This window comes from Myotis daubentonii, chromosome 15, assembly GCF_963259705.1.
Source record: "Myotis daubentonii chromosome 15, mMyoDau2.1, whole genome shotgun sequence".
In the NCBI taxonomy this organism is placed as follows: Eukaryota; Metazoa; Chordata; class Mammalia; order Chiroptera; family Vespertilionidae; genus Myotis; species Myotis daubentonii.
This window is the reverse complement of record NC_081854.1, coordinates 49,855,804-49,873,214: the sequence shown is the minus strand read 5'-3', so window position 1 is coordinate 49,873,214 and position 17,411 is coordinate 49,855,804. Positions and strand designations below refer to the sequence as shown.

The 17,411-nt window shown below is 39.2% G+C and overlaps 1 long non-coding RNA gene across 1 annotated transcript in view; it reads right to left on the bottom strand.

Moving 5' to 3' along the window:
* Window positions 1-1,396: 1,396 nt before the first annotated feature.
* LOC132216397 (uncharacterized) overlaps window positions 1,397-17,411 on the bottom strand; it is a 410,625-nt gene continuing 394,610 nt past the window's right edge. Inside the window, exon 2 of the long non-coding RNA XR_009448745.1 lies at window positions 1,397-1,511. This is a non-coding gene — a long non-coding RNA (uncharacterized LOC132216397). The remainder of the gene's footprint in view (window positions 1,512-17,411) is intronic.

Sequence of the window (17,411 nt, the reverse complement as noted above, 5' to 3'; positions counted from 1 at the left end):
GTGGTTTCACTGAGAAAGGATTCTAAGTATGTCTGAGACTTAGAATCTGTAACCAAACTCATCAAAGCCTATAGCTAGAGCAAAAAGGAAGTCTAGTTGAACTAAGAACTAAACTGGGCATAAAGAAAGAAAATAAGTGCTTTGGTGCGAATGAAGCTGAACCATGCATGGCATGACTTTTCTGAATATATTGATGCCTGTGCTGCTCTTATCATCTGGAGGGCTCATTTTATCCATGGACTATCACATTTAATATTCTCAGTCATGGCGATAAAGTCACCATAAGAAACTGGAAAAATCTATTACCCACACTTGCTATATTTCTTGAGGCTACAATTACATAGGGTTAAAGAGTCTGCTTTGTCCAGGAGCTAAATATAAAGGAAGTAGTAAATGCATTATTGGGTTCTTCTTTTTATTACCATTGATTGGTTTTGAAAGAGAGAAAAAGAGAGAGGGAGAGAGAGAGAGATAGTGAGAGAGAGAGATTGTTGTTCCACTTATTTACGAATGCATTGGTTGATTCTTGAATGTGTCCTGACCTGGGATTGAACCCACAACATTGGTGCATCGGGACAATGCTCTAACCTCCTGAGCTACCAGGCCATAGCCTGTTGGGTTCTTCTTAAGATTTATTTCTCTTTTGGAATCAGAGAAAATTCAATGCACATATTAAAAATTAGGAGTATTTTATTTAGTTAAAATATCTACACTCTATGTCCACACTCTTGATTCTCAAAGTTGTTCAGATTTTAGTTTAAATCTAACTCTACTATGTACTAGCTATAGTAGAATTTAGCAAAATAATTCAACTTGCTAAACTTCAGTTTCCTCATTTGCAAAATGAAGTGAACATTATTTGTCACTAGAGGCCCGGTGCACGAAAATTCATGCACTCAGGGGGGTCCCTCAGCCTGGCCTGCACCCTCTCACAGTCCAGAAGCCCTTGGGGGATGTCCACAGTGAGCGGACTGAAGCCGCAGTCTGGTCTCCACTGCTTTCTGGTGGCCTCCCTCTGTGGAGGCAACAAGGGGGCTGATTAGGGGACAGCACCAGCCAGTGAGCAGCTGGTGCCCCCCCCCAATCGCCCCTCCGCCGCCACTGGTCACTGCCCCTCCCATCACCATCCCCTCCCTCTGCCCACTGGCACCTGCCTTGGCTGGCCTGGCACCACCTGCTCACCGGCTCTGCCCCCCGCCAACCAGTTGTTCCACTGTTTGGTCAATTTGCATATTAGGTTTTTATTATATAGGATAATTTACTCAAGGATTTCGCAATGGATATAATGTATGAAAAATATTTTTTGCACTATAAATGAAGCAACTAAATAATTATTTATAGTTAAAGCTTAGATTTTCAATTTCTATGTCTATCTCTTTCTCTTTTTTTAAAATACTTGCTGGGTTTTTAAAAAATATATTTTATTGATTTTTTTACAGAGAGGAAGGGAGAGGGATAGAGAGTTAGAAACATCAATGAGAGAGAAACATCGATCAGCTGCTTCCTGCACACTCCCTACTGGGTATGTGCCCGCAACCAAGGTACATGCCCTTGACTGGAATCAAACCTGCAACCCTTGAGTCCGCAGGCTGATGCTCTATCCACTGAGCCAAATTGGTTAGGGCTCTCTATATCTTTTTAATGCACACCAGTTCTATAGCAGGCTGTATAAGCAATACACACAAACAGTTGCTTAATCCTCCAATGATCATCTGAGATACATCTTCATTAAAACCAAGAGGCTTACTTTTGGTTATTTGCCCAAGGTTAATCTGGAATTTCAACCCATGTCTTCCAACATAAAGCCTACCACATCTTTTCCAGGAATCCAGATTGACTTGTATGTATTGTGGTAACAGATCTCAAAGGTTGAGAGTTGCTTGGCTAGTGCCATGGGAAGTATGCAATGATAATGTTTCAGTATACATTGTCAATCTTGGAGTCCTATCAAAAACTTTTCTTACCCAGCTGATTGATACTTGGGAGCCAAGCCCTGGTTCTAAGACAGAACTATAAGGGAAGTGTTCACTGGAGAGTAGACCAGGGACTAAGATTCTTAGGAATCATTTTCTTGGTTGTGATACAGAGTGCAGTGAGCCCAACAGTGTTTCAGTGTTTTTTGCTTTTCAGAGCCAGTGTTTATACACAAGAATCTTGGAATACACTTGTTTTCATTTCATCTGTGCCTGCTTTTTTCAGGAGCAGCACCACTGCCTTCCAAAATCAAGTAAAATGCCTAAGATTATATTAACTTGCATTACACTGCATAACCTGTGGAGAGAACAAATGGCTTTCGGTGACTAGACCGTTGCGTCATTCTACCATCAGAAATTGTGTTTTATCATGAGTGTAACAGTCTACTCATCAAATCTGAATGATTTTCCAGGAATTGAATTTTATGTCACAAAAAGCTTCCAATTTTGGTAGTTAGATAGAGTCAGCCCCTCACCCAATTCTCAATCCTGTTTTCTGGCATGGAATCCGTCCTATATCCAGGAGTGAAGCATATGAATCACTCACAGCCAATCAATCAGAGCATTGTAATCTCCTAACTGCGGTGATTGGTTCAGAATAGGGCATGTGGTCCAACGACAACCAATGAAATTCACTAAAATGTTTTCCTTGAATTTCATAGATTATTTAGTGATATCTGATAGCCTTTAGGCTAGTGCTGCTATAACTTTTTTGACAGAGAAACTAAGCCCTGATAACATTTCCCACAACGTTTGTCATAAAAAATGTTCATATATACAGAAAGGGTAGAGCTATTTTACAGTAATCACATGGTTGCCAACCACTTAGATTCTAAAATTAACTTTACCCCACAGTTGGTTTTTCATGCACCCATTCATCTATTCATGCTTCTCTCCATTCATCAGTCCGTTTTAAATCCTGAGATATATCAAAGGAAGTCACACATACAACTCGGATTACATTTACTGAGCCTTGTATTTGTCTATAATGGAAGACAGAGCTTCTACTTGGATTTCAGTTGCATGAATTAATAAGTCCTCCTCTTTCCTATACCAGCTTGATGTAAGTGGTATCTTTATGAGGTTTTGTGTGTGTGTGTGTGTATGTGTGTGTGTGTGTGTGTGTGTGTGTGTGTGTTTAACCTATTGAGTTTTTAAAATAGCATGGTGAGTTTTTAAATGAATAGTTGTGCATAATTGGGTCATTTCCTCCTATCCTTCCATGTTCATAAAAAGTGAGAATAATGAAGAACGGTGCTCAAAAATTATTCCAACAGGTTCACTGTAGTGACCCTGACAACATATCTCCATGAGTCATTCCTAGAAAACATACATTTATTTTCAAAAAAAATCTCTCCATATGGTTAAATTTGTTTTAATGAGCCAATACTTTCTCTTATTGTAATAAAATATATTTATTGTAAATGCTTTTAGTGAGTGGTACTGTAGATGATTTTCCAAATTACTGAGAAGGCTATTTTGGACTGCAGCCGTTACTAAGTCTGCAAATGAGGATGGAGTCCACACTGTCCAATTTCCAAAGCCTACACATCACAATGGGAGCGTGAAGAGATTGTGAAAGATCAAATATTGGTTGAAGGGACTTCTAACAATAAAATTACTGCCTGCGAATTTTTCCAGTGTGAAACTTTGAAATATCTTTTGTTTGGCCAGAGAGCTCCTATAAATATATTTTAATGTTTGCAGCCAATATTTGAATGTTTTGAAAACTTCTATATTTCTTTTTTTTTTTTTTAAATTTTTTTTTTTATTGCTTAAAGTATTACAAAGGGTATTACATATGTATCCATTTTATCCCCCCGCCCTAGACAGTCCCCTAGCCTCCCCTATCACCCAGTGTCTTATGTCCATTGGTTATGCTTATATGCATGCATACAAGTCCTTTAGTTGATCTCTTACCCCCCTACCTCCTGCCCCCCAACCCTCCCCGGCCTTCCCGCTGCAGCTCGACAATCTGTTTGAGGCAGCTCTGCCTCTGTATCTATTATTGTTCAAAAGTTTGAAAACTTCTATATTTCTTCATAAATATTTTATGGCCTTTCACAGCTGATGCTATGTAAGTATGTGATACATCTGCATGATACTTAGTAGAACAATCTCCATGAAAAGATGAAAGGATTATTTTCTCTTAAGGCTGGTCTTGCAGAGGCTAGCTAAGTAAAATCATTACAAATGCATGGAGTCTTCAGTCACTTTCATTAGGGTTATTGCACGTAGCCTGCCAGAAGTCAGAGGTCACCCCCCAAATCTCCCATTTCTTTCTTTATCTCTAACTTAATGTCAGCAAATGAAAATTCAGTGGGTCTTCTTTACACGCTAATAATTTCATTCATGAAAGTACTTGTCAGTAGTACTTGGGATTTTCTATCCATAAACTACTTTTTTTTTTTTTTTACCCCATGCAGCATAGAGGATCATTTTACTGTACTGATAAAAAATAATGCTTTTTCAAATACTTATTTTTTAACGATGGATAACTCTGTAGCAGGCAGTATTCTAAGTACATGTTGTCTTATTATACTTATTTTAAAATTATTTTTATGAGGCAAGAATAATATGAGATTTACCTTCACAATAAAATTTTGAGAATAAAATATAGTATTATTGACTATAGGGTCAATGTTGCACAAAAGATCTCTAGGGCTTTTTCATCTTCCTTAATTGGAACTTTATGCTTGTTGATTAACTCCCCACTTACCCACCCCTCTATTGCACTCCTTGATTCTATAAATTTGACTATTTAGACATGTCATATTAAGTGGAATCATAAGCAATATTTGTCTTTCTGTGGCTGCTTATTTTACTTAGCATGATGTCTTCAAGGTTCATCAAGTTGTCACATATTGCAGAATTTCTGCCATTTTCAAGGCTGTATAGTATTCCATTGTATGTGCATACCACTTTTTCTTTTGCCATTCACTTGTCAATGAACATTTCAACATTTTGGCTATTGTAAATAGTACTGCAATGAACATGGGATATTTCCTTGACATCTTAATTTAAAATCTTTTGCATAAATATTCAGAACTTTAATTTCTGGGTCATATAATAGTTTTATTTTTAATTTTTGGAAGAATCTCCATGCTGGTTTCCATAGCAGCTGCACCATTTCTTCTGCACAGCAAAGGAAATAACCAACAGAGTGAAAAGGCCACTGCCAAATGGAGAACATATTGGTAGACCATATATTCGAGAAGGGGTTAATATCCAAAATATATAAAGAACTCCTACAGCTCCATGGCAAAAAAAACACACAAACAAACACCCCACTAACAACCCAATTTAAAAATGAACTAAGAACTTGAACAGCTATTTATCCAAAGAAGATATATTAATGGCCAACAAATATATGAAAAAATTGCTCAACATCACAAATTACCAGGGAAATGCAAATCAAAACTACAGTGAGATAGCACCTCATACCTGTCAGGATGCTATTATAAAAACAAAACAAAACAAAAGACAAGTGTTGGTGAGGATGTTATGAATATAGAATTCTTGTTTGCTATTAGTGAATATTGTAATATTTAATATATTACTCTAATATTTTAAGATAATTATTATGCCCCTGTTTTACAGATGAGGAAACCGTAAAACAAATTTAAATTATTTAATATCACACAGGTAAAACTTGTGACATAATTGACATTAAAGACAATGACCTTGACAAATATGTTTTCCAAACAGGAAAACATGGAAATCAGCAAGAAAATATCTGCAAACACTGCAGAGGCCAAAGCCACTTGGTGTAAGAGATGCTTTGCTTGATGTGAAAGCCAGACACTCTCTGCCTATGATCACATCAGTCTCCTGCCGTACTGATGTGAATGGCAGAAGCTGCTCATAACGTGGTCATAGCACTCTAATTGTCCTTAATGTAAAAATAATGCCCTATTATAGAAGTCCAAGCATTAGGCAGAGTACTAGCAGAACCCACTGAAAACAGACAGTCATTCAGGAATCTATAGACTGAGTTTGAAAATATTCTGGAGAGAAGTATTGTGAAGGTTAGAGTAAAAATGCAAGTGCCTCTGGACATAATGCATTAAAAAGCATGAGCAATGCTTAACACATACACACACACACACACACACACACACACACACACACACACTAGAGGCCCAGTGCATGAAATTTTATGCACCTGTGGAGTTTCCTCAGCCCATCCTGTGCCCTCTCACAGTCTGGGACCCCTCGCTCCTTACCACCCGCCTGCAGCGGAGGCGGGAGAGACTCCTGCCACTGCCACTGCTATCGCCAGCCATGATCCCGGCTTCTGGCTGAGTGGTGCTCCCACTGTGGGAGTGCACTGACCACCGGGGCAGCTCCTGTGTTGAGCGTCTGCCCCCAGTGGTCAGTTGGTCAGTTCGCGTCACAGCGACCAGTCATTCTGCCATTCAGTCTATTTGCATACTAGGGTTTTATTATATAGGATATATATATCTATAATAATAAAAGCATAATATGCTAATTAGACCAGATGTCCTTCAGGAGGTCCTTACGGATGACTTTCCAGATGAAGCCAGGGCTGCGAGGGAAGCCGGGGTTCCAGGTTCCGGAAGGAAGCCAGGGTCCTGGGTGAAAGAGGGAAGCCAATGCTGGCAGCTAGGGGAAGGAAGGCCTACTCTTGCATGAATTTCATGCATTGGGCCTCTAGTATACTAAATTTGTACATGGGTAGGGTTCCTAGGCCTGGCCGGCAATCAGGGCTGATAGGGCCTTCCAGCTGCCAGCCGGGGCCTCCCTTCCCTGGCTGCTGGCTGGGGCCTTCCTTCATTCTGCGCTGCCCCCTGGTGGTCAGCACACGTCATAGCGAGCGATCGAACTCCTGGTCTCCTGGTTGAACTCCTGCAGGAACACTTTGCATATATATAGATTATTTATTTCAGAGAGGAAGAGAGAGGGGGAGAGAGAGAGAGAGAGAGAGAGAGAGAGAGAGAGAGAGAGAGAGAGAGAGAGAGAGAAACATCAATGATGAGAGAGAATCATTGATCAGCTGCCTTCTGCAAGCCCCCTACTGGGGATTGAGTCCACAAATCAGGCATGTGCCCTGACTGGGAATCAAAACATAACCTCTTGGTTCATAGGTCGACCCTCAACCAGTGAGCCACACCAGCCAGGCAAGCAATGCCTATTTTTTAGTGTTTTAATAATAGTAGCCAATAACTACTATTTTTTCCCCAAGGGTGATTTGGAAAGAAGAAACCTAAACTATTCTGGTCAATTAGAACTGGCTAGTCTGTCTTTTGTTCTTTTGAGCCAGACATTTGACAGGCTGGCGTGACTGCACACTGTTTCCCTCTACCTTTATGCACTTATCTGCCAGATGCACCACCTCCATGACCCTGAGCTGTGGGAAGAGGACGAAGGTGAGCTGGCAGCTGGTGACGGCAGACACACTCCGTTATGAGCTTAGGGGGAATGAATGGTGAACTTGCCTGACAAAAACTGCATAGCAGACCTTAAAAACAGTCACAGCATTAAAATATAAACACATCCCTGGACTCTGTACCATGCCCTCCTTACTGGGTTATCTGCATTACTCCAGCGACTCCGTTAAGCAATGTTTTATGCTTTGTTCTTTAGGTTTCTGTGTCTTAAATACACTCCAGTATTCCAAACTGGTGTAATAGCTGCTTCTTTCAGGGGATGCCAGTGGGAGATGGAATACTGTACATGATTCCTTCAGAGGCAGTGCTGAGTAATTCAGTGGTTCCGTAATATGTTTATTAAACACCTACTATGTGGCAATAATTGGCTCATCTCTATAAATACCATGTAAAACCCAAAGACACAAACTCCTTGCTTCCATTGCAGTTATGGCGTAATGCATAAAAAGACAATCTACAAATGTTGCCCTTTCTTTGGCCAAATTTTCTCCCTAAATCTAAAACAGTTTTATCCAAGAGTAAGGAAAAGTGATTCAGAGTCACTGAGAATAGTCAATCTGGATGATGGTGAAATCCTGGGATGACAAACATCTATCAGACACAATGATGCTTCTCAGCCTGTGCCCATGGCAGACATCACGAATGGGTCCCTGCAACCTTCCTCCCTGATTCACTGTGTGACTCTGCTACAACATGATTTTCGAGACAGGTTCTATCAACTGCTAGAAAAAAGACAAAAAAGATTTGCCCTTTTCTCCTATTCTTGATGTACTTTACTTGATCTTCTTAGCCAAATGTTATCATTGACAACTACGAAGGTCAAATACTTCCCACCGGGTGACTCCGTTTGGGAGGTGCAAAGCTGACAACTGAATTTGAGTCGCCCAAGTCTCAATACAATGCTCTTGTCTATCCCAACATTCATTCTCAGCTCCCTGTCAAGGAAAACCACAAGAATAAAGCATCTTCTGCAGAAGATGCATGTTTTGGAAAAGAGGAGCTGTTATCTATCATGACTGTATACTGAAGTCAGAGTATGGCTCCATACTCCTGCATTTTTTTCTTTTTAAAATTCTGCCTTCTCTAATTGCTTTCTGCCTGGTACTGTAAGAAAAGAGGTCCCGTCTTCATACCCAGAATGAAATTCCTAGATCTCTTCTTGAATTTCACGATTAATGAGATCTAATTCTCAGTATTAGCCTGAGGTGTGACAGTTAAGCATGGAGGAGGTACCTGCCTCTTCTAGGGCACAGGATGCTTCTTACATCCAGAAGTGTTCCCATTTTCCCTTAGATTTCCCACTTGAATTTTATATTCCAGACGAAATGAAATAAGCCCCATCTCCCATTGTATAATTGAAGAAAATAAAATGAGTAGTTTTATATTGTGGTTGTGCTTTTCAAAACTTCTTCCAAAACACAGTCCCAACCCACCACAAATGTCTTAGCAGCTGCAGCTGGAAGACTCCTGAGAGACCTGAGGCGATTGCCTTCCAGAACCTGAGAAACCATTGTCAAAAGGACTGGGAAAACGTAAGTCAATGTATTTCATCTCAAGCCACATTGTTACTTCCCATTATCAGTCTCAGTGACATCAAAAAATTAGAATCTTATAATCAGGTTTCCCAACAACAGTGGATGGAGGTATTGGTTGTGGTAATGAGATCATAGGGGATATTTAAATCACATGAGAACGGGTAGTCATTCATGCTTTGGACTTTGGTATTCTTCGGTTCTTCTACAATTCACTAGTGCAGTCATTGAGCAAGTAGGTAAAGTCTTCTGCACCTGTATACTAGCTGGGAAGGTGGGTAATAACATTAACTCAGAGCGTTATATAAAAAGATTAAGTGTAAATTTACTAAACATCTATACTGACACATACAGGGATGGGCAAAAGTGGGTTTACAGTTGCAATGCAAATAAATAATACAATAATGAATAAATGTAATACAAGAATAAAGCTGTGTACTCACAACTGTAAACCTACTTTGGACAACCCCTATAGTGCATAATCATTGAATACAAATATTGCTTAACTTTCTAAAAATTTTTGAAGAGATAGCTCTTCCCTTGTAGGGAATAAAAAGGAAACCGTGTCTCATGTGATTTTCAAAACTGAGAATTTGTTGTATCTATAAAGCATTCCATAACCCTGCATATAACACTTTCCTCTCTGGGATATTCATCTATGTCTGGCATGACAACTCCTCAGAATCTCATTTGCAAAGGTCAAAGTGGATAGAAGAGGGACAGAAAAGGGAGTGCGGCTGTTAACAAGTAATGATAAGTTAAGGAGAAGGCGATGGATCATGTGTGTAGGAATGCTAATGAGCCCTTTGCCTGATCCTCTTCCCCATGCTAGCATCGCGCTTGGCCAACAGTGCCTTCTCCTTTCTCTGCTGGAATCAGAAATTGCTATTAAGGCCCAGATGGTGTGGCTCAGTGGTTGAGCATTGACCTATGAATAGTTCAGTTCCCTGACAGGGTACATGCCCATGTTTCACGCTCAATCCCCAGTGGGAGGTGTGCAGAAGGCATCGGATCAATGATTCTCTCTCGTCATTGATGATTCTATCTCTCCTTCCCTTACTCTCTGAAACCAATAAGAAAAAAAAAATATATATATATATATATATATATATATATATATATATATATATATATATATATATATATATTAAAAAGATCCCACCAACTAATACCATCACTTTAGGGGGGTGGGAAGGGTAGGCAGGATTTCAACATAAAAAAAAGCAGTATTAAGCTATTTTGCAAATTTTTGCTGGCTCCACATTGCAGGCCATTTTTGTAAGCGGGTTTTAAAGGGCTTTTACGTTCATTATCATTTAATTTATTATTTAAGAATAAGGAGCAGGGCTACCTCTACTCTTTGGTTATTTTCCATCTATGTGTTTCAGTGCCATTCCCAGCTCTGAGTATTTAACTCTAATTTCTCACTCAGTGACAAAACTCCAGATTTGTTGGAACAATTTTGGCATTCAAAACGAAAAGGGCTCCTTACATTACTGCGAAGCAAGGTACCCCACGGCCCTGATGAATTTCCTATTTCCATATGCACCAGATTTTCACATGCTGAAATATTTCTTATGGGAACACGAGAAAACAGTTATAATTAAACTTAAGTAGGGAAACTATATTTAACTCACTCTCTGGGATATGTTCTGGAGAACTAGCCTTGGAGGCAAGTCCTCCATTAGCAGGCACGGGTGGGGGGGGGGGGTCAGAGAGGTACCTTGCCCATCCCCCATCAGTTAGCCTTTATACCATCAGTAGGGGAACAAAGACAGTCTTATCCTGGCAAAAGCAAAGAAAAAAAGGACCTTCATTTTGCCCATGTCCACATTCAACTTTCAAGCAATACATATATTTCCTGGCCAAGACAGAAGTACATTTGCTTCATTTACAAAAATGCCATCTTACTCAGGAATTAAAGACAAGAATTTGCTAAAGAATCATCTGGTACTTATATTTGCTTTGTGGAAGGAGGTAAAATAGTCATCACATTCTGAGAAAGAAAACAAAAGTTATCAATTGCCCTCTCTTTTTTTTTTTTGATCCAGAAAAAGGAATTTTTATTAGTCAATTACTCACACCAATGATATTATGTTTCTATTCTATTGTTACAAATTACCACCAGTTGAGAAGCATGGTTTATTATATTATAGTTATGGAAGTTAGAAATCCAAAATGATTCTCACTGAACTAAAATCAAGCAGGGATAAGTTCCTTCTAGTGGCTCTGGAAGAATATCCATTTTCTTCCCTTTCCCCATCTTCAAAGCTAGAGAATTATGGCATCTTCAAATCTTTCTCTGAATCTCACCTCCTCTTCTGCCTCCCTCTTCTAATGAGAAGGGTTGTTGTGATTGCATTGGATCTACGTGAACAATTCTGGATCATCTTCCCATTTCAAGGGGAGATGATTAGCAACCTTAAGTCCAATTGTACCCTTACCTCCATATCATATCCATAACATGTTCACACAAACATCTATTGGTGGTAATTATTCAACCTACCATTCCTATTGACCAAACATTACTAGATTTTAGTTTAGTTGTTTAAAATAAGTGTAGGCAAAGGTGTGCCTAGCACTGAGCTAGAATGAAAGAGTGATGAGAGAGGGAAGGGAATGTGTTTACCGTCAGTGGATTTAAATTAAATTTAAATCCATTTAATCTATTATATTATGTAGTTTCCATAAGTGAGGCTGAATGTTACTGGGAAGAAGAGACTTGAGGTTTTGCCTTATTTTCACCAAATGATACCCTTGCATAAACATATTTTTTGTTACTTCATTCACTTATACAAAAATGGAGTAAAACATGTTTTGATTATAATGGTATTTCATGATCCAAAATAAGTTTTGCTTTACCTAAGAATTCCAAATATAAAACTGTACTTTAGCAGGAGATGGTTTACCTGAAAGGTAGGAAACCTGACCCTAGGTTAATTGTATTTCTAAAATTTCGATATGTTAACTGCTTAAGAGAACAATGACCATAAAAGCAAATTGAGTCTCTAATGTACAGGCTATTACTTAGAGGAAATGAATGAATTTGCCACATATTTTATTTTGAATAAGCTTTTAAAATAATTGGCTTATGGCTGTATCAACTGTCATGATAAAAAATATGGCTACGAGAATCAAAACAATAAACCAGACAAAGAAAGAGAGATGAAACCACAAGCGTAATGTTTACTGAAGCCAGACACAAGCAATTACGTACTAAAAGTAAGATTATAAATTGTGTATATTTTTATTAAATGCAAAAGAAGTCAGGATGGCTGTAGGGTTTAGAGGGTGCAGAAAGGAAACACAAGCATAAGAAGGGGAAAATTCTGGGGTACGGATAATGTTTGTGTTTTGTGTATGTGAATGGTGTTGAGGCAGGTTAGTAAGAAACCAGGAAGATTCCCTGGCAAGTGGAATGAGAAAAATAACTGAACAAACAGCTGGAATGGTTGAGCAATCAACAGCCAGCTAATAAATGGTGAAGACTCTATCTTCCCTAACTGATGGTGCCTATGAGCAGATGATTTAAATCACCACAGTCAGGAAGGCAGATAAGAAAAACCAGTGAGACCCAGACTAATCCAAGATAGAGGAAACACTGACCAGAGAAGACCCAAGGCTCATTATACCATCATTATAATGAAAACTGACACCACAAGTAGGACCGCCACCCTCCCCACCAGGGGATAAAGGCCATGACACTTCTGGAAAGGACCATATTAGGAACAAGAACCCCTCCCAATCAGAAGGCGCAGTCAGAATTTTGGTTCACAAAGTTCATAAACAATTCCCCTTGGAAACACATTAAAATCCCAAGAACTGACTGACCATGTGCACAGCTTTCTGGTGAATTGCCATGTCTGCTCAGATGCATCCTTTTGCCTCTCTCACAGCAGTGCCTACACCCTGGCTGCTTTTTACTACCTGAATTCAACTTGCATTGTTCTCACTGCAACTCAGCCATGAAATTTTTCCTGGGTGAGTCAAGAACCAGGAGGTTTCATTACACGTGAAATGTCCTGGACTGTGTCGGGGCAGGGCCAGCCGCTAGCAGGAAGCGATCCCCTAAAAGTGCCTGCATGAGTGTATTTAGCTGGTGGAAATGTATGGTGTTAGACAGTTATAATATGTGTAGTTTTCAGTATGTATAACCTTTCATAAAATTTCAAAAAATGTGTTTACCTGAAGATAAGAAAAATCTATACATTTACCATTGTATCGATTATAAATATTAAACACCACATATATACACTTTAATCATCATAGTTACAACAGTTATTCATCACTCACTAACTTTTCCCCAAGTTATAAAAAATGCATCATGTAATAATGTTAACAGAATTTTATATGTGTATATGTATGTATTGAGAAATTCCTGTAAATCTGAGAGAGGCTTATGGGAATATCACCTGAAAGTATTTGGGGGAAAAAAATCCAAGAAACTGAAGGGCAGAATTGTGATTCTGTTCTTTGAATAAGCTTGGTTAACACCATTTATTTTTCTTCTTCGGTTCTTTCTTTCCCAAATTGCTCTCTCAAGTTGAGCTGGGGTATCACCAAAGCAAGTTAACTCTACCTCTTTAAGTCAATTATATGTTCATAACAAGCACTGATTTCTGAAAGGGCATGTGTGTCTCCAGGATAATCTGTACCCCCCGGCTCTTACAGGACATCAGGCCACTGTGACAACTTCGAATAGCCACTCAACAGTCCAGCATATCACACAGTGGGGGTATGTTAGAATGGGAGATTAAACATCCTGCCTTTTAAAACAATCTAACTACAGGAGGGCTGAGGTGGTCATCAGTGTACAAGATCTTTTAGTCTGTGATGAGCGCAGTATAACAAACATATTTCACCAGGGTCTTTTGCCTATTCTGTGGGCGAACCCAGGCAAGTGATTTGTTCTAGGACTAGCAGACCAGTGTCAAGATGGTAGGTAGGCTCTTGTGGAGAGCGAATTTTTTACAGGTCAGGTGGTGAGGGAAAATGTAATCTGAGATTTAGAGGATGTTAGTTCTTTTTTTGTTTCGTTTTGTTAATCCTCACCTGACGATATTTTTTCTATTATTATTATTATTATTATTATTATTATTATTATTATTATTTTGAGAGAGTGAAGGGCGGGGGAGAGGTAGAGAAACATCAACATGTCTCAATTGATTGTCTCCTGATCAGGGTGGGATTGAGCCTGCAACCAAGGTACGTGTTCTTGACCAGAATGGAACCCGGGACCTTTCAGTCTTCTGGCCAATGCTCTATCCACTGAGCCAAACTGGCTAGGATGAGGATGTTAACTTAGCTAGAATGTGAGAAGACTAGATAACATGATTTTGAGATTCATATACAAAAGTGTGTGCATCAATGAAACCACAGTATCTTCCTGCAATAAAGATTGTGGGGGCAAATAACACATTCTGTGCTGCCTATGGTATTCAAGGTATTAAATAATTTTCTGAAATCTTGGCTGTTCCTTTCTCACTAGACTTTGCCTTTCATCAGTGAGGAGTGATGAATACCCAGCATATGGTAGACACCCTAATTTATGTGTTAAAATAATAAGTGAATGAGCGAGTGAATGGATCAAACCAAACTGAAGGGAGCATATCTATGTTGGTGACTCTTATGCCATCTGTTATGGAAATGTCTGGGCTACAGGCACCTGCTTCAAAATCAGTGCTTGGGTTCAATGACTTTGAACACTTTGAAAGTAAACAAAACTGATCCATGGCAAAGGGCTCCCAGGAGGACTCTATGGCCTTAATTAATCATTTGGGAGGCCTGAATCCTGCCTGACAAGAACTGGGAATCTGAATAACCTGAATTATTATACTTTTGTAGTATATCCATACACATGCATATTTCGGGGGGGGGGGTGTGCGAGGGGAGCGGGATCGACCAACATAATAGCTAATTCCTGGACCGCAAAACCAGAGTCACTATGGTTACTAACAAACTTAAGAGAATCCCACATACTTGTCAAATCACAAACGTCACCATACCCAGGGGACCACCCAAGGAAAATTAGGACAATTCTTATTTTTAAAGCAACCATGTACCTCTATTTACAAAGCATTTGTTGTGATTCGCCATGTTTAAAAGGATGGGTAGCAAAGGGTTGAAGAGAATCAGAGTCTTACTTTTTGAGACTCATTGTGCAGTATCTCCTTTATTAGTTTTACTTTTTATTTTTTTATATTATTTTTTTAAATAGTCACCAAAGATATGTTTTTTACTGATTTTAGAGAGAGGGGAAGAAAGAAAGAGAAACACTGATGTATGAGAGAAACATCCATCAGCTGCCTCGCGCCCCCACTAGGGATCGAAACTGCAACCTAGGTATGTGCCCTCCCTGGGAATCGAACCTGCAAACTTTCTGTGCACAGGATGGCACTCCATAGGAGCCACAGGGGCCAGGGCTATGCAGTATCCCTTTTAAAGTATCTAGTGTAGAGTTCAGTCAAAGACATGGTCTTCGGAGGACCTATGTTAAGCCAGACATTTTCATAGATATGGGCACTTAAACGCAAATATGTTATCATCTTTGTATTGGAAACATTTTCTGTCCACCATCTGCCTGAAAATTGCACGGTGTAGACCACACACTTCTGTCAAACCGGGCTGAGTGGCATTATCCTTCCCAGCAAAGAAAAAAAAAATCTCACTTTGGCCTTGAAAACCAGCCATAACTATTCTCAAATTAAACCTGCCCTCCACCTTCTGGTGGCCTGGCAACGTATTTAGCAAATGCAGCACAATCCAAGATAACTCTAATTCTTTGGAAACTCTCCAGTGGCTTACCAGAAAGAATACTTCGCTGAAATGGACAGTCCTTGGCAGGCAGGGGCTGTGACCACTCTTCAAGGTTTGCTTTTCTGTCTGGTCGTTGGCTGAAAGAGAAGAGGGGAAGAGGCCTTCTTAATACAGCCTTCAGACAGAGCACGTGCAAGGCAGAGCAGCTGGGCAGGCTGACGTTCACATCTAAGCTTCCAGCTAGAGCCAAGAGAGCCTGAGCAGTGGCAGTGGTTTTGCTTCTAGACCAGAATCTAGAAGGACAGAACCTGAAAATAATTGTATGAGCAGGAACGTTCAGCTGATCCAGAGGAAACTAAGTCGAATCCCTCACTGGGTTGGCTCAACACACACACTTCTATAGAGCTGGTTTCGGAGTCCGTTCTGAGGCTAGACCTGAATCACCAGTGAAGTCACTTCTGAGCTCAGGAAGAGAGCCTGTGATGAATTTTTATATCAATTCTGAAGAGAGTCAGAGGCTAGGTTCACATCTGGAGCAGCAGAGAAGTTGTTGGCATGGGCTCTGCCAGCAGGCGTAAGTGGGTTTCTGTCCTACGGCCACTTTCTGACTCTGGGTATTTGAACAGATCAGCTAAGCTATTTCTAGGTTTCTTCATCTATAAAATTAGGATGAGGAGTCTTTGCACCCAGTTATAGTATTGTGATGCTTAAGTGAAAACAACTAAATACCTCATATAAAAGAGACTTTAAAATTCAAGTATATTTATTCTTATATTATTATCCATCTGCTCTCCTATCTACCTCTAAGTATACTATATCATTATATTAATAGTAAAAACTAAGAGATGCTGAGGACATGCTATATTCCAGGCATACAGCTATCTGATTTTTATTCATTTCCTCACTTAATACAATATTCCTACAAGTTAATTTTCTAATCTACTAGGTAACAAAATCTATTATTTTCTGACCTTAAGAAAAGAAAAAAAATTAGGTTTACATACTTAGTGCTAGGATATTATTTGAATTCAGATAAAGTGACAATAGAGAATGTCATTCAAAGATACTACTACATCCTTGGCAGACATTTCAGTGACAACCTCATAAAAGGCACTGAGAACCTCCTAGCTAACCATGCTAACAAGATGCCAGAGCTTTAGAAACTAAAGGAAATAAGACATATTTGTTGGTTTAGGCTACTGAGTTTGGGAATAATTTAATACACAGGAATACGTTACATACAATTCAAACCCAAGTTTTAGCTTATGAGCATCTGTAAGAGAATCCAAGATTAATTTGTTGTCTGCTTTCCAATTCTTCTTCCTCACTTTCTTAATTAATTCCATTCATTTGTTCCTTCCTTTTATGTAGAAAAAATGGTCCTTTATTATGGTCATTATTTTGCAATATATGTAAGTCAAGTCACCATTCTGTGTACCTTAAAATTATATAGTTCTGCATGTCTCAATAAAGCAATAAAAAATGGATCTCAAACTCTTCAAAATACCAGAACTTTCTTCTTTTTCTTTTCTTGAACTATGTGGAATCTTAAAATAAGATGTAACCTGAATATGTTATTGTAATAATTTGGTGGCTAGGACAGAGGTGGTGTTAACTTGTAAAAAAACACACACAGAAAAACACAAAAAACAAACAAAAACCCCTCATCTTCTGTATATACAAAAGGCTAATATGCAAAGTGGCCCCCCAGGAGTTCGACTGGGAGACTGGGATTTTGA